Raw genomic sequence first — 18,835 nt, 5'->3', positions numbered from 1 at the left:
CACCTGCCACTGCTGCATATTCCCAGAGCACCCCGGGCTTAGTAAAGTATAGAGGAGAAACACGAGGAGATGTGATCAAAAGCATGTCAGCCATGTCTGAACAAGCACTACCCTGCCCTGGATTTTCTCCATAAACAAGCTCCTGGGTAGCTCTTCCCTCTGGTGAACCTCCCTTCACCACCGGAGAAATAACTATGCTCATCAATTATTTGGACTCTTGAAAACAAGGTAGAAAGTATTGCAAGTTTATCTCGCTTTTAATTGGGTTGGTGATAATTATCAGTATCCACTTATACAAATCAATTGCACACACATCGCATTGTAATCAATTCTATTTTAGTGTTTTGCGCTGGGCTATGCATGATGAATGATTTAATTAAGCACTTTCGGTGATTTATGTGGTATCTTCATTTAATTCTTTGCATTATTTATTTTTATTTGCCTGCTTTTAGCACCGTGGGTCAACATTAAGTGGAGTGTGCTGCTGGGCAATTTCCAGGAAATGATTTTAAAGAGTTGTTTTAGACAACCACAGCTGTTACTGTCATAGTTTGGCTGCCATTCAGAAAATGAACCATGTATGTGACAGGATGGATTGTACTGCCATATTGTTTTATTTCAGCTCCATTTACTTTCTTTTTTGAATAGAAGGGCTGTAACTGCGATTTCAAAATGCTGGGGTCATGAGTCAAAATGTTCCCCAGCACAACCTGCGCCGAGGAGTTTTTGACCAGCGTTGTTAGGAAAGCTGCTCGAACAGTTCCATAGAGTCTACTACTTTTTGAATTATCAATTAGTTATCACTATTCATATCCAAAGTCCAAATGTTTGATGCTAATTCTAATACAATCATGTTTCCTTTAACCCCGAAGTCCTTAATTGCTCCAGTTGAAAGGCCATATACTAGAAAGGTATAAAGAACGGGTTGAAAACAAATACATATAAAACACTACATGCATCATAAAGAAGATCAATTCTATGCAGACAGTGGGTAGGTAAATCTCTAAGGTGGGGTGTGAATAAGAGAGTTTCTATTCTATTCAACTATGTGTTTATCAATAAATTCTCAACAGTCAATCTATAGCAACATCTCCCACTACTTTGTTAAAGTAAAAATGATCATTTACCTGCCCAATAGTGTACATTATTTACTTTATGTTGGATAAATCCCATAGTTCAGAAACAATGATGGCATATGTGAACTTAATAGTAGCTTTACTTTTCTTTCACATAAGACATTATTTGATGTTTTTTTTTAAGTGAAAGCTTAAAGAAAAGGTCATAACTACCAAAATATGAAGTTCTAATCATTCAATTACCATTCAAAGAGCGAGAGACTTCCTGTTGCTGCGCCTCCAACACTTCTGATTGCACGCGGATTAAAGTTACCAATCACACTTAATATGACATGTTTCACTGTTATAATGCCGTCTGTTAGGCAGGAACAGATGGTCTTAAATTGCCTTTTAATCTCAAAATAGACGTCTGAATCTCAAAAAGGAACATCTATTGTCTCAGTGTTGTCGACGGCATTAAAGTGTGAGTTATGTGGAGCAGTGGGAGGATGAAGCGAGATGTAATTTTGAAACTCAGTAGAGCGCTCGTGTCAGGCACATGAAGTAGCTACAGCTTAAAAGAACAAAAAGAGAAGAGAAGTAACTACAAAGAGAACGGGATGTGAAGAGGGCACGACACAAATCGCAGCAAAACGTGAAAAGGAAAAATCAATGCGTGACTGTAATTTGGCCAACGGGCTATATTCACCAGTTACAAATTGCTGCTGCCTGTTTTTTCCTGAGCTTTTTTTGCTTCATTTGGCTTTCAGCATCTTCTCCCTTGGCTGCATCCTCAGGTAGTCCGGTCCCTCATTTGAGCTCCAATCCTCTTTAGATATTGACACATTCGTTCAACCATGCTGAAGCCTAGATGATCCCTCGCACCAATCAGATGTGCAGGAAGGATGAAGAGGAGGTTGGGGAAGATGAAGTATATAAAAAAAAAAACAGCGGAGTAGGAGACACATCAATCAATAAGGTTAGTAAACTGTACAGTTACTCTCCAGTTTTCATGATTCATCACCGTTCCAGTAAGCGTAAAAAAATGGCCACCTGACCCTCGCCGCCTTCTTTGTATATTCTTGGCGCTAGAGGCATTAAAGCAATATCCAAACTATTGATCGCGTTACACTTAGAGCCTATTGATCAGGGTCCAGAGTTAAGGGGTGGGATGGAGGGGAGTGAAAGGGGGGTTGAGGAACTATGTTGAGCTCGATGGGCTTTACGGTCATTGCGCCATTTAAGGGGAAGGATCGGTATCACAGATCACACGCACTTCAGATACGGCGAGAAGGAGGAAATTGATTGGGGAACAAACGCAGACAATGTTCAAAGTTGCTCTTGCCGTCTCAGAGGTTTTTTGCTGGTGTAAAGGCTCTTTTTACATTTTGGGTCTTTTCACAATTCCTGTTACTAATAGCCGTTTTCAATCAGCTACTGCTAATGCTAAAGGAGGTCGAAATTAACATTTTTATAAACTAATGAGCTATATACTCATAAAAGCAAACTGCAGGACAGTTGTCGGTATCGATTTTCAGTTTCGATACCAGGGTAAAAAACAAACAAGTCCATCCAGGCTACTTCAAGACACACTTCAGTTACGTCTGCACAGTGTTTTTCGGTCCAACTTCCTCCCTAGTATCTATTTAATAATGCTGTGAAACAAGTGAAATTATTCATTATTCCAGTAGTTTACAAGCAGACACTTGAACCCATCTTATAAACATTCTAATTTGCATTTGCCCAGTACACATTTTGACCTCAAACTCAGAAATATCTTTGGAAAACGTTTGAGACATATTCTCACATGTTTGTACGTGATGCATGTCAGATGCCGAAAAGAGTTGGCCGACAGCAATCTGGTCATGAAATTAACTAAATCCATTACAAAGATTCAGTTTACAAGCATCCACCCACACTGAGTATTTCAAAGCATGGGAGAGAGGAATCAGAATTGTCTGTAGACTAATTTAAATAATATTAACAGCAATATAAAGCAAATAACCTGATATCCAGCGAGTTGTTGCCTCCCACCGAACCCTTGAGGCACTGCGTCTGTAAGCCATAAAAAGATGTGTTTCCGATAGTGTATTCAAATACATGACTTATCCAACAAGGTGGGAAAAAAAAATGCAATATGACTGCAAACCTGAGTGGAGTTCCAGTTTTCTGCATAATTGTGAAGTCAGCAGTATTGAGCTAAGCTTCACCCGGCAAGGTGTGCCGAGTGGAGAATGACACTTTCTACACTTCTGAAAGTGAGCGGAAAACATCGAGTTTGGCCACAAACTACAGTCACAATGATTCCATCCAACAAAAAAAAAAACCTTGACATTTTGGGGCGAGAGCGCCACGCAAAGAAACAATGCCTTCACCGGAACGTTTACAGCATTGGTTGTTTGTTAGCGCGCAAAATGCTACATATACTAAAATTACACAGACAAGCTCCGGCATTTATGGAAAAGCTTGCCAAGGAGTTTGATGTTGAGGTGACGGAACCTGGTGAGTTATTGCCATTATGTTTTGTCTGCAGTACAAAAAAAAATACAATATTTATAGACTGGGTAAACACTGATTTAGTGACCAATCAGTTTTTCTGGAATAAATATAAATGCTAGCATTAGTCAAATGAAAATTGACATTGAAGACATAGATGCTCTACTTTTCTCAAAAAACTTTGAAACTCCATAAAAAAAGGCACCACTAATAATAATAATTAGTGTGAGGAAATGCACTTGTCTGAGCAGTAAATGTATTCTTCATGTGTAATGAGTGAAATTTGTCCCATTTTGCCTCATGTGGTGTTAAAAATGGTATTTTATCTATCGTTTACAGAAACCATTCAAGGCTAATGTGTGTGCAGGGTCCTCCCCTCGGCTGTATTTCTCTGCAGTGATGTCTGAGCCCACACATGTGACCTTGAACATGGCTGGACCACTGTTTAATTAAATTAAATCCCTTTGATACCTCTCCCAGCTCTGGAAAATTAGAGATAACTGCACAAAAAGAAAAGGTTTTCTCATGCAGCGGCTGTCAGATCGCTGGGGTTCTTTTCTCTTTCGCCTCTGTTGGTTGTGTTCTGCCTCTTTATCTGTTATCTCCTATTACACTGTGTGACTGAACATCTATGAAACAGGTTGTAAGAAAGCTGTCAACAGTTTATGTTATGCAAGTCTGATTTATTACAGAAACGCATGGTACCTGAGCCAACTCGTGAACTATTCATCTAAAAGAAGCAGTTTTTAACAAATGTTAGAGGTCTAAATCCCGGGTAAAAACATCCTGTAAAAAAAATGTAAAGTACAGTGTGTGTACTCCCTTCCCCTTAGCTGAATTTCTGCTATTCAATTTGTCTTGATAGTAACATATGGGAGGATTAAAAAGAGACTATGATGAACGATGGAAGCCACCATGTCCCCACGCACACACAGGGACACAATGCTACACACTCTGAGTGTCACTGGCAGTGATGCCCGCCTGTGGCAAGGCTGCGAACACTGTTAATTATTGATGAACTCACATGTAAGTCAATAATGCAAACAAGCACAGAGGCTTGTAGCAAACAAACACATTTGATTTTCCTCCCAGAGCCTTCTCTTTTATGAGTCTCCAACGTTCATAAACATGTCTATTTTTGATTTATTCTAATGGTTACCTCTGTGGTTTATGTCTGTGCAGCTCAAGAGTTAAGTCATCAATTGTACATTTCTGATATTATGGGTAATATAAGGCAATTCAGACGCACACATATCCATCAGCAGATCATCACAGTGGTTGGAAAGTGAGTCAGCCAGCTTCATCCTCTTTTACAGCAGCGGTAAGAGGCATCTCATTTACGTCATGCAAGAGAACAAGGGGGATGAACAAGCACATCTACAGGGTTCTGTTGCCAAGCCACACGCAACTTGACAACCATTTTTCACCAGACGCACACACCACAACAAGCCCACTCCACATTTAATGAGTGCCATCCTTTCAACGTAATGGCGCTACCCTCGATTGGAAGCCCCGGAAACTGGCATCCTGTAAATTAAGTAAATTACGAATGATTGCGTGCTCTTTCCTGGCATACCACTACCGAGAGAGCAATCAAGTCAACAACTCCCCGATCTTGTCTATACGGCAAAAACCAGGAAGGCAAAAAACAGGCTTGGCATTGTCATGGCAACACTCTTGCTAGTCAGTGTGGTTACAGAAGTGGCAGGGGGATAATCTAACTTGCTGGAGAGAGGCGAAATATGGGTGCGAGGATGAGGCTTTCACTGTTTATTTATTGCTGTTTACAGTGTATATTCCTCCCCGTCGATTTGGATTTATTTAGGCAGTAAAGCCCTCAATGTCAATCAAAGTTATACTGTCAGCGGGTATTACTTTCCTCTAGCTTTTGATCGTCAAAGCTTTAGGTTATTGGAAAGCTTTGCAACCTGGAAGTGCATTTGTTGAAGAAAACAGGAAACTACATAACCAGAAGCTTCCTCATGATGTCCTTACAAGCAACAAAGGTGTATCAATTCCCTCGCTATCGCACCGTGTCACTTCCTCCGCAACAGCATCTGCGATCCTGCATGACCGTGGTGAAAAGCGCAAAACACTTTTTCTCTTCTTATCGCCTGCCTGTTTTACTAGTGCACTGTGCTGTTATTTACAGGCGTCCACATTCATTTCTGCACGGTGTGACACATCCCGAGTCCCTCCCCTCCCAGCCCCTGCTGATTCCCCCCCCAGTCTCTTCCTTATCTGGCTCCTATCCAAAGGCATCGGTTGAGGACAGGATTATATTGAGAGTTGTTAATAATTTCTTCCCTCACTTCCTCTTCTTCCACCTCCACAGTGTCTGCTGGGCGCCTTTATCCTGTGAAAGAAGGCTTACGGTATAAGAAGCAACAGCTAATGTGAGAGATACAGGCTCTAATGATCATTATAAACATAAACATCAGAAATCTGTTTTTGTAACGCCTGTATGAAATTATCTCTTGCACTTACATGAAGTCATAAAAATGTATTTGATTAAATTGTCATTTTAATGACAGTGATGCAGGGCGAGAAATAGTCTATTGGTCATTCCAGACCAAGTATGGCTTTGTTAGGGCAGGTATGCTAATATAAGCCAACAGTAGTAACCAAATGCTACTGGTCCCAGACATAAACCCTTTCTCATTTCTCAATTTCCGCCTCCTCGACTCCTCGGTCCTCCTGTAGTGACCCGGAAAATGCCCTGTTGAAGGAAATCTAATTTCTCAAAAAGCACATCGAGGATCGAGGAGGCTCTGTGGAGGATCTATAACCAAGGATAAACAGACGTATTCTCCGGGGATTGTATTTCTGGCAACAGTGATGTTTGAAAGAGGCGTGACGCACGAAATAGTCAGAAATTTGGAAAAGAAATCTGAGAGGAAGAAAAATTGGGAGGCAACAAGTGAGAATTCTTAAGAAGGATTTAGAATTATGAAAAATAGACATTTTTAAAAGTGGATATTTAGAAAAAAAGGCAGAAAATTGAAGAAAAGTCAGATTTTTTGGGAAAAACTGACATTTTTAAAAGTGGATATTTAGAAAAAAATCCGGAAATTCATTTTAAGGAGGTTGCAGTAGCCTCAGACCAGAAAAAAAAAAAAACACCCATTTGTAAAAAGCAGAAGGTATTAGTCAATTTTGACTTACATAGTCTCAAATATGACTGTACTTTATTTTCAACTTTATTATTCTAACCATCTACAACAATACATGAAGCACTGCTCCGTAGTATTGCATACACATCAATAAAACCCATAATCCTGAATGTAATATACAGTATGACGATAGACAGACTGAAGAGATTTTCCTTCAACCCGTACAGTAACAGCATTTCATCGTGGCAAAGCAATAAACTAACTTTTATATATTTATTTTAAGATCAATCAGTCAAATTTTGACAACAGCAGGGAAAGTGTATTTCTAGGTAATATTGCTCGCTGAAGATAGCGGAAATGAAAGGCAGAAGGGAATAAATACAATCAAAAAGCAATAACCTGACCCTCTAATGGAGCCTGAGAGGGCACCAAAATAAATACAGACATATGTTTGTTTCCACTGACAGCTAGACAAATTAATAACACATGATACCGACACCTCTGGTTAACCCCTTCGCTGAGGCTGGCGCTGTATCAGGTGAGTCAAACTATATGGAATATATGAAAGCCAGATTTGAATATTGTTCCATCAATCTGCCTCGTATGATTGGATTACTTTACGGCTTTCTGATATCCCTGGGAGACTGACAGACAAAAAATTGGATATAGCCGCTCCAGAAAACTGATTTAAATTGTGTTTATTGGATTTAAATTCCACTTTTATCCTGTTTTAATGACTCTTTCTTCCATGTATGTTACGTTTCATATTTCTGTGTGATTCAGGAAAAGTCAGAGACGGAAGCAAACCTGAATAACTATCATTTCTATTCTCGTCGTGAACCACCGCAAATGTCTTTTCGCTGGCACCTTGTGTGTATGTCATTCTTGAAGCTTTGTCCTAACAGATGGAGCTAGAGACAGACAGACAGACAGACAGACAGACAGACGCCGGCTGGGCTTACTCTCCTCAACCGTTCCTGTTCTGTCAGGAAGCGCTATGTCTCTCCAAACCACTCTCCCTGGACCTCGCACCTGCTCACAGGCATGGCAATGAGCCTCCACACACACATGGAACGTGAGAGATGGGTCCACGGAAATAGCAGGAAAGAGTAGAGAGAGGTGTGGTGGATAAACAGCGAGAGAGGGGAGGCGGGGCAGATGGAGATGCAACAATAGGAAAGCGAGGCGCGCTGGGGAATGTGGCGCAGAAAAGTTGCGAGAGACGGCAGGATGATTCAAGAGTGGAGCAGAGGGGAACATGGGGGGAGACGGAGGTGATGTAGGGATAACAATGATTGATGCCAAGGTTGGTTTGGGAGTGGAAGAAGGAAAACTCAAACGGGGAAAAACAAGAGAGGAAATACGGCAAAGTTAGGACAGGCTACTCAATACTCGGCATGAATTTTAATAAAGCCATTAATTCCAGACTTGGTTAAGCAAACAGGTCTCCACTACTAGCTGCATGTAATGGGTTAAAAGAGCATACAGTATTTTAATTGGCCATTACAGAATCCATCTACTTAACAGCAGGAGGTTAAACTTGAAGCTAAGTGCTGGCCCACGAGTCAGCCCTTCATCACTCTGTGCTTTATGTGAACCGAGGCCATTTCTGTCGGCGCTCTGATTTGAACAAACGGCCCTCGCTCTGGCATTCGGAAAGGTCACAAGCTGTTGATATAAAGATGAGGTATTTGAGCGATACCAAACGGTTCATCTGAAGCACAGGTGTCAGTCGCAAAAACTGGCTTTAATGTCCCCGCCAAGTGCATTGTTTCAAATCTTATCTCCAAACTTGTTGCCGGCTGTCAAAGGTGTTGTCTCAGAGGAACACAAAGAGCATATCTTCAAAGGGGCGCTGACACCGCGCCGATCATTGATGGATTACATAGCCACGGGTTCACCATGACAGCAACGTCTTGCAACGATATATTGCACTTGCACTGAATATGGCTGGAAGACATTTATACATAGGCACAGCAACATTACTCTATCCACTAATTAAAATCCAGAAGATGATTTAGGTGATATTCTCATTACATGGTATATTTGACAATGAATAAAATGTGTGATCCTTTTAATTTACCTACCAAAACTGAACCATGAAACTTAATTACGTATACAGTATAATTCCATGTGTATTGTGTATTTTAGAAGTATGAATGCTTTGAGAGCAGAAACAGGGTTTAAGACAGGACAGGATACCATGGTGAGTTGATCTGGAACTCTATTTAACCAATAAGCTGGCCTCAGTGTTTCCCATGTGAAGCTCTCATGTTCTCCCCATGTTTATGTCTCTCTTCTCCAGGCCCTCCTGTTTCCTCCCTCAGTCCAAAGACATGCGGATGAAGTGAAGCAGAGAACTGCCCGTAGGTGTGACTGTGTGTGTGAACGGTTGTCAGTCTGTACGTGTTAGCCCTATAATGGACCCCGCTGTACTCTTCCTCTCTCCCAATGCGTGCTGGGATAGGATACAGCCCTGCTTTCCCCCTGAACAGGATAAGTGGTTTAGAAGATGGGTGGACGGATCGATAATTTTAATGTGTGAGACGACCTCAGAATAACTTGTTTGTGCAGGAGTGTGGAAATGAGAAGCACCTTACTTCCCAAAAACAACAATTACAGAGTCAGGGTAAACACGGATATGAATTTTGAATCAATAGTGAGACTTAATTTAGCAGTAATTTAACAGTTTTGGCATTGATTAATTCCATATTTATTGTTTGCTCACTTGGCAGTCCTGCAGATGGAGGAGTCTGTTCTCATGGTCAGAATCACTATAACAGTTTCCCTGGTGGACTTTATCCAAACTGTATTTCTATTAAAAAAACAAATTCTGCCGTCTTTCTAATTAATTTACCTGCTACACTGTTACCCATCTCAGCCCATTAACTTGTAGCGGAGTTGAATTTGTTGAATAATACCTCTATTTAAAGAAGTGACTGTTGAAAAGCAGCCAGCTGCAAACACAGTGGCAGCAGGGTTTCAAACAGAATAATCACATCAAAGTAATTCCAAAATCCAACTTGAGTCATCTAAGTGAACTACAAATGCTGGCTGTAAAAGCACAAGGAATAACTAAGAATAGTATACTAATGCAAAAATACCCACAATTCAAATAACTATGGATTCATGCTGCCTGTGATAAACACACAAAAGGTAATGTTTCCATGGTAATTTTTGTTGTAAAAACAGAACTTTTAGGAAAATACAGCTTGACATTTTCCCCCACTTATGTTGCCAGCATGCTCACAGTATTTCCCGCAGATCATTAGCTGTAGCTATGCATGCCACGGTTTTCCAGCTGTGACAAGAGATATTGAATTCGCACAGAAAATTGGGGAGGTGTACACAAACAATAATGAGTGTAAGGGACACCCCAGAGTGCAGGGATGTGACACTTAGCAGAAGTGCTGAAAAACTCAGGAATTATTTCATACTGATGCACACTCCCTCAATGCAAACACCCTGTTCATTATAGCCAATGATTATCTGCAGAAATGCTCAACAACAATGATTGTCCCAGGGGTGGAAAAAGGCCATGACACACCGATAACAAATGTCTGGTTGCCCTTTTTTTGATGACAAATACTGACTACCCCCATCTGCTGGTATGGAGAGCTATTTTTGCTCCTGCACTCGCAGAAGATGCGTGTTAGTTTGCTGTTGTACTCAAGTGCAACTTTCTGGCCAAGACACTGCAATAGGGGGGGAACTAAAGGTTCTCACTGCTATTTTTGTATTTATTAATACTTGTGCCTTTAAGTAACAACCTATCTTGACTATAGTACTGAATTCTACGTCATTCTCATATGTAACAGGACTTTAAACGTTTAATTCACACTTAATTTGAGATAATTATAGGTTGCAGCATTAGTTCAAAACATGTCACCTGGTTGCCATGCGACTGCTAATTGGTGTGAATGATGTTCAACAGCATTCACACTATTGTTCTGCTAATCTTTATTCTTCAACTTCTTCTTCCTATTTCAAGAAAAAATGTGGCTCTCCATAACCTCAGCATACTTTCAGCTACAGAAACTGTTCGAGTATTAAAATATTCAGTTGTTTCAGCACATGATGGGAAACTTTAAAGATTTTCAAAATACTTCATACTTTTTCAGATATTCAGCTTTGTAAACTCTTTTTTTTTTAACATGTTCCTCAATGAGAGGAACGTTCAAATCCTCTTACCTACACCGTGTGCAAAATGCTACTCCTTCCACATACTTTCATTCCAACTTTAAAACGGCCATAAGCTATTCAACTATTAAACTTGTATTCAGATTTATGATATCGTTTACAGTTTTGGACTTATCAACATTTAAGTTTTGGTAAGTTTTCAGGCCATTTTAGACTTTATAATGGGTGTCGATGGGAAGGACTCTTCAGGGCTAGATTGCGTGACATCATCACTGAGAGTGTAGAGAGTCTTTAAAATCTTCTGAAAAAATATTTTGAAATTGCTCTCAAACCCAAAATAGACTCTCTATTCAAATCAGTTCAAAAGATTTCAGTAGCAAACATTACACAACTTCAAAAACTTGGTACACAGGTGCAACAAATGGCACGAATGAAGGCTGCTTTCCACTTAAGTGTGACGCAGTTGCTAAATCATGTCGTCAATGTTGTAACACCATTTTACAGGGGCTAAGCACTCGGAGGTTCTACAACCTGGTGTAGGCTTTACTTAAGCTAAACACGAATACAGCCTCGACATAAAGGCAAAGTGGCCAACACAATAGTAGCTTCACACAACATGAAAACAGCACTGCTAAGCCACAGTGCAGATAGTATATTGGAACGTGTACAGCCACACTATTACAACAGTGCTGCACAACCAATGCATATAACAATTGCGTCATCATAACATAACTTAAGCATGTACAGCCACACCTGCATAAACGATATGAAAATATCACTGCGCAGCCACAATGAATATTAACCTATATACCTTTCATCTTCTGGAGCCACACACCTGTTGCTCCTCTTGCTTCGGCTCTTGCTCTCCGCTCCGGTTGTCCACTTCCAAAGGCTTTTTGTTGTTGACTATCAGCTTCTGCCACAAACACAGTGTCCCAATGTGTTTCTCCAGCCTCTTCCTCTTGTTCGTTATCCCTCTTCACTTCGTCTAGTTTATTTATGTTCTCTGTCTGGCATTGCGTAATTCGTGTGGTTGCCTAATGCTAATGTAGCGTTGCTAGCTGAAGCAGCACTGTTAGCTGCACCATTTTATTTTTGCAGGTTTCACCCACTTTGAGGCATCTAAATTGTCTTTGTTTATTTTCTTGTTTGGTTAACAGGTTCATGTATTCACCCTAGAACGCTGGAAACGTCTGAAGTCATACCACCCATACCATTTCCTGTTTCTGGCCTCCTTTGACCTCATGAGATACACCAAGGGCTTTGTGGGTAAAATGTAGGCTCACCATAATAATGCATAAATAATATTATGATTATTTTTGGCAAAGTATCACATTCACTAATTCAACTATATGTATTTAAACACGTTCATTATGATATATTAAATAAAACGTAACAGTACATAAGCACATTTTATCTCACAAACATAAATAAGAAGGCTTACGGAACCATTTATGCTATTTGTTTGTAGTAGACTCCTATTCTGTCTGTGTTAAATAACTCTGTGTGATGTATGATGTAATACAGATAAATACATTATCATGGGTTATTATAACTAAACTAATCTCGAATACAGTCAAATATCATGTTGAAGGATTTATTATGAAATGAATTATTATGTAAATATGAAGAAAAACATAAAAACATACCAGAATGCCCATCCCTCAAGCATCTGCAGATATGGGACAATATTCGTGTTTGACTGACAGGTGAGCCAGCAGGGGGACATGGCTTCAAAGCCAGATACTGATTTTTATTTAAACCTGGAACTGCAGGCATAAATCCTCTTCATACCACTTTATTCTACATTTTTTGAGCGCCTGACACATAATCAATGCCAGGATTAGAGAATAGTTATTGATGGGTGATTCTAACCAGTCACTTATGATAGCTAGAAGCCTGTACTGAAGACCTTTCCCTTACTGTGCACTGGTGAGTCTCTGTACATCTGAAGGTCCATCCATCCATCCATCCATCCATCCATCCATCCATCCATCTTCTCCCACTTTTCCGTCAGGGTCGCGGAGGTAACAGCTCCAGCAGAGAGCCCCAAACTTTCCTTTCCCTGGCCACATCAACCAGCTCTGACTGGGGGATTCCAAGGCGCTCCCAGGCCAGCGAAGAGATATAATCCCTCCACCTGGTCTTAGGTCTACCCCTCTGTCTCTTCCCAGCTGGACGTGCCTGGAACACCTCCCTAGGGAGGCGCCCAGGTGGCATCCTCACTAGGTGCCCGAACCACCTCAACTGGCTCCTTTCAACGCGAAGGAGCAGCGGTTATACTCCGAGTCCCTCCCGGATGACTGAACTTCTCACCTTATCCCTGAGATGCCAGCCACCCTGCGGAGAAATCCCATTTCGGCCGCTTGTATCCGCGATCTCGTTCTTTCGGTCATGACCCATCCTTCATGACCATAGGTGAGGGTAGGAACGAAGATGGCCCGGTAGACAGAGAGCTTTGCCTTCTGGCTCAGCTCTCTTTTCGTCACAACGGTGCGGTAAAGCGACTGCAGTACCGCTCCCGCTGCTCCGATTCTCCGGCCCATCTCACGCTCCATTGTTCCCTCACTCGAGAACAAGACCCCGAGATACTTGAACTCCTTCACTTGGGGTAAGGCTTCATTCCCTACCTGGAGTGGACAATCCATCGGTTTCCTGCTGAGAACCATGGCCTCAGATTTGGAGGTGCTGATCCTCATCCCAGCCGCTTCACACTCGGCCGCGAACTGATCCAGTGAAAGCTGAAGGTCACAGACCGATGAAGCCATTAGGACCACATCATCTGCAAAAAGCAGTGGTGCAATCCTTAGCCCACCGAACTGCAAACCCCCTCCCTCACGACTACGCCTCGAAATCCTGTCCATGAATATCACAAACAGGATTGGTGACAAAGCGCAGCCCTGGCGGAGGCCAACCCTCACCGGAAATCGGTCCGACGTGCTGCCGAGGACCCGGACACAGCTCTCGCTTTGAGAGTACAGAGATTGGATGGCCCTGAGCAGAGACCCCCTCACCCCATACTCCCGCAGCACCTCCCACAGTATCTCCCTGGGAACCCGGTCATACGGTTTCTCCAAATCTACAAAGCACATGTAGACCGGATGAGCGTACTCCCAGGCCCCCTCCAGGATCCTTGGGAGAGTGAAAAGCTGGTCCGTCGTTCCACGACCAGGACTAAAACCGCATTGTTCCTCTGCAATCTGAGGTTCGATCGGCCGGACCCTCCTTTCCAGCACCTTAGAGTAAACTTTCCCGGGGAGGCTGAGTAATGTGATGCCTCTGTAATTGGCACACACCCTCTGATCCCCCTTTTTAAAGAGAGGAACCACCACCCCGGTCTGCCACTCCTTCGGTACTGTTTCCGACTTCCACGCAATGTTGATGAGACGTGTCAACCATGACAGTCCCTCAACACCCAGAGCCTTCAATATTATTGTTGTGGTCGCAGCAACAAAACAGTGTTTAGAAATCCAGATGTCTTTTGGATCATGCACTATTACCGTAAGCAACAGAAACACGTGACAGTATTAACTTAAAATGTCCAAAAAACATGATTTAATCTATTAAAAAAACAAGTATATTGACATATATATTAATTAGTTTCCTCCATGGAAACTTCTCAACAGAGTTAAATAAATAATGACATTAAATGAGACATGATAAAATATACATAGTTGATTTCCAGTGGGAGTTGTTTTACGTCACTGAAAAAAGAAATGGCGTCTCTGTTGCCACATGCTTCCCATCTGTACTTAAGATTTATGAACTTGTCAACGGTTTGTGATATTCATTTCTCTTCCTAGCCCCCTTTTTCTTTAGCTGATTAATCTCTCCCTTTGTCCCTGCGTTGGGCTACTTTAGCAACGTTATTTTTCCTCCGCCTCTGCAATGGCAGCCATGAGGAATATGGTTTGAAATTGCCATGCTTGTCACTCACAAAGTCAGAAAGGTGTGTGCATGCGCTTAGAACTGTGACAGATTAAATAGGCGTGAGTTTGCCATTTAGACAGCAATTGTGTGCGAGTGTGTGTATGTGTGTGTGTGTGTGTGTGTGTGTGTGTGTGTGTGTGTGTGTGTGTGTGTGTGTGTGTGTGTGTGTGTGTGTGTGTGTGTGTGTGTGTGTGTATGCATCAGGTGGGGGCATAAAGCAGAAGGGTGGAGGCTGCAGTATCTGTGACAGATGAAGTTGAAGAGTGGAAAGGAGGCATTTGTTCGTCTGGGGAGCTGCTGCACTTCCTTGGGTGGGTGGGACCAGGGGGAGCATGTAGGTAGCGGTGACAGATGATATTAATTCACTTAGGTACCCGTGCATGGTGACAGTGGCACACACTACGGCACCATTTGACATATAAGCAGCAAGGGTGCTTTATATTCAGTAAATACAGCTGTTTTAAATCCTCCCCTATTTTCTTCTGAGTATTTGTCTAAGCAGGATCAATGATTTCTGTGAGCTTTACAGTAAAGAAGATGTAGTTCAGTCTGGACCCATGTGGTACAAAAATGTAGATGTGTGGGTATATTCATGTACAGTATTTACAGTTGCTGATAAACAGAGCAATATGCAAACATAAAGGTGGATTATTTTTGTCTCAATTATTAAATAAACATCATATGTGTTTATATTGTGCACTTTATAACACTACAATCATACATAACTTTGCATATTATTCAATGTATGTATGGTGTTTTCCCATATTGGTAGGTTTTGTCATTACAATCTTAGTTTTGTTGAAATCAGCTGTACTACTTACTATTATTTGGAATATCAAACTCCATTTATTCACATACAAAAATAAACACTACTAATACAAATACATTTAACAATGTCTGCTGATTTGATTATTACGATATGCATAACGGAAATCATTGCCATTTGATTTGATAAAGTTGACAAAAACGTTCAACTTTTATTTTCACAAGACATTGTTGTTACACTAAAATATCAATGTTTCTTTTCAGGGCTATGCATAGACACATATTCATTTATTCTGCTATCCAAAAAAAGAATCAACCGATTAATAAATTGTGTTGTATCCCGGGGAAATGATGTGCGATGAAATGAAAGGTCTAACTCCCTTAGACCGTTCATTAGACCTCTTATTAACAAAACTACAATACCAAAACCAAATGAGTTGGGATAGAAACGAGGTAGTGCTGTCAACATCAATAAGACATTCTTCAGTTTCAGTTCAAATCACATTTATACATGTAATCTTATTTACTAGGCTAAACTGATCATTTGTTACTCTAAATACCATCTAACTAATACACATGTAGAAAAGGGGGCTTACAAAAAGCTGACAAAGGCTGTAAACTTTTTTTTCCTGCAACAATAAAAAGTCTCACTGTCAGACACAAATAAATTGCAGCGACGCCAAATGACTCAAGCCGAGCAGGAGAGTGTACATTCTGTCCTGCCTTTCAAGATGACAGCTAGAGCTGAATTGCGCACCTCTGAGCCTGAAAGCAGGTAATTTGCATTCGAGAAATGACAGCGACTACGTCTACAAGTGCTCATTAGGAACAAGGGGAATATTGGGCTGTGACATTGTGGAGATCTGTTCTGTGTAATTTGACACTTCACAGGTGTGAACAAAGTGGCTTTGTTTTAGAAATGTATATAACTTAAAAGAAAATGTCTTCGTACCACTTATTACAGCCAAGATGAAACAAATCAACACGACAAGCTTTTATATGATTCCTGAAAATGAAAAGTTTTCATGGCTATACATTATTTGCTCCTTTATGACCAACAGAAATATGAACTCTGAATATGTCCTCTGTTTATCAGTATAACTTGGCTCATCTTCCAGCCTCTATTTTAGTTCTTGGACGCACTGTATCATGCCTGGTTCTGGTCGACGCCCACCGCCTCGGCAGCACCTCCATCTAAATCACTAACGAGAGGCCTTTCACCCATGATGCAACTGGGTATTGCTCATTCATCCTAATGAACCTGGATACCGATACTCTCTCGCCTAGAATGAGGCTAAAGCCTTCTCCGTGGTACATTTCTGAATAATATATATGATGGATGGAGACTGGGCAGAACTTTTAAACTTAATCTATTTTTATCTGTGGATGTAATCAAACACATTTGTTTCAAAAAGTTATACAAGCAAAAAAATGTGTTTCCCTTTATATTAGGTTTTGATTTGGATAGACAGGCAAACAACAATCACATTTAAGAGCAAACCAACAGAAGTAATGAAACAATAAATCATAAAATAAATACAAAAATACACAAAATAAAGATTGATTTCAAGAAACTATACCATAACATGGAATTATTAATAATGATAAATAAAAGAGAAATACAAAATAAATGTGTGCTTCATCAATTTACTATGTTAATTTATATCCCTACCTGCGTATACAAACATATTTTCCCCACACATTTTAAATACAAAAAATAACACTAGGCAACACCATTTCATACATTTTCTGTCACTGATAATGAATATTTTATTTGATGATGTTTGCTCTTTTAAGTGGAGAAACACATGACAAATAAACCAAGGGAGTTTTTAAAGGATACACCAGGAGACTTTGTGGCATTTCAAAACAGTTAACTGATTCAATTCAGCGCTTAATGTGACTTTGTCTTGCTCACTAAAATCCCTAACAAGCTGCTCACTTCAGCAGTCCCTCCAGCTTTATGTGATATCTTTGACAAAGAGACAAAGGTTTCGCATGTCTCCGTCTCCGTCTCCTGAGCCTGACCTGTTTCTCTCTGACAAGCTTGTAGTCACAACGCCAGAACTCATAGCCAGACTCGTCCTCTGATCACTGACCCAGTGCCAAACATGTCTATTTAGAGTCCCTCAAGACACCGGAGACGCAATCAAATACGATCCCCAGATTAAAAAGTGAGACATTCAGTGTCTGCAGCCATCAGATGAGTCATGCCTTCCCATTGTGCATTTCCATTCACTCTGCTGCTGCCTTTGTGATCCTTGCAGACAAGGTCCCCGCGTCTATATCTGCATATCTTTACATTCCCATTTTTTTCATTGCTGTGGGTGATGTGTCACAAGCATTTAGTGTGAGGAATGAGCAGGGTGGCACAAACAGATTGGCAAAATATGAAAATTTGATGACAATTAATGCCGAGGTGCTTTTTAAGTGCAGAGTATAATGATCGTGTGCGCACCAAGGCTACGCTCCCATCGCCATTAATATTCAGTGTTTGAATAGGCACCTGCCACCATATTCTCACCAGTCTGCCGGCCTTTTTTTATGTCCTGTCTGTGCACAAAATTGTTAAATAGAGAAGCTGATGAGGTGGAATGTCGAAGTAGATTGCATACGACAGGCCCCGACTTGAGGAGAGGAGAAATCATCATTTTCATTGCTTTTCTTCCCTCTTTTTTCCTTGACCGGCAGAAACTGATGTGACAATCGGATTTGGAATTGCTGCACGTTTCCAAGGGAAGAGGAGGGGGGGGTGGGGGGTTAAAAGGGAGGAAGGTCTGAGCAGAAGAGAGTGGGGGAAAGGAGAATCTATGTTCAAGTCTGTCAGTTTTGTGTTTCGGTGTCATTTGAGCGCATGTGGGATGATTGTTGCTGTGATTCATCTCCAGAGTAGCGGATAAAAGGAATGAAGAGATACAGTGCCTTGCAGCCGGGTGGAGAAACACGAGCGGGGATTGGAGCGTGACGGATAGCATGGAGCACATCGAGCACAACATCTTGAAATCATCTTCAAGGTTGCAGCATTTTGCCTAGAAGTCCCTTGTGGATTCATATAGGACCATGTTAATTCCTCTTGACAATGTTGCTCCAAGTGGTCAACATAGTGTCGCATCTCAGCCATGTGTTGAAGATCCATTAAGGAGACGAGAAAGGGGTTTCCATTTAGTCTTGTTTTCTACACATTATTGTCCCAAGTCTGGTTTCCCAATAAAGGACTGCAGGTATGCTAAAACCAGGGAATGAGTTAACATTCTAGCACTTAAACTCTGAGGTTTTCTGTAAGATTCCTTTCTAGTCAAGCTTAAGCGATTTCACATTTGTTTTAAGGACAAAAGA

At 41.1% G+C, this 18,835-nt stretch overlaps 1 long non-coding RNA gene across 2 annotated transcripts in view; it reads right to left on the bottom strand.

Moving 5' to 3' along the window:
* Positions 1 to 12,044, bottom strand: part of LOC134875726 (uncharacterized) — a 182,948-nt gene extending 170,904 nt beyond the window's left edge. For both annotated transcript variants that reach the window (XR_010167269.1, XR_010167268.1), the window contains exon 1: positions 11,616 to 12,044. This is a non-coding gene — a long non-coding RNA (uncharacterized LOC134875726). The remainder of the gene's footprint in view (positions 1 to 11,615) is intronic.
* Positions 12,045 to 18,835: the final 6,791 nt, after the last annotated feature.

This window comes from Eleginops maclovinus, chromosome 14 (assembly GCF_036324505.1).
Source record: "Eleginops maclovinus isolate JMC-PN-2008 ecotype Puerto Natales chromosome 14, JC_Emac_rtc_rv5, whole genome shotgun sequence".
NCBI lineage: Eukaryota > Metazoa > Chordata > Actinopteri > Perciformes > Eleginopidae > Eleginops > Eleginops maclovinus.
This window is presented reverse-complemented; position numbering and strand designations above follow the sequence as displayed.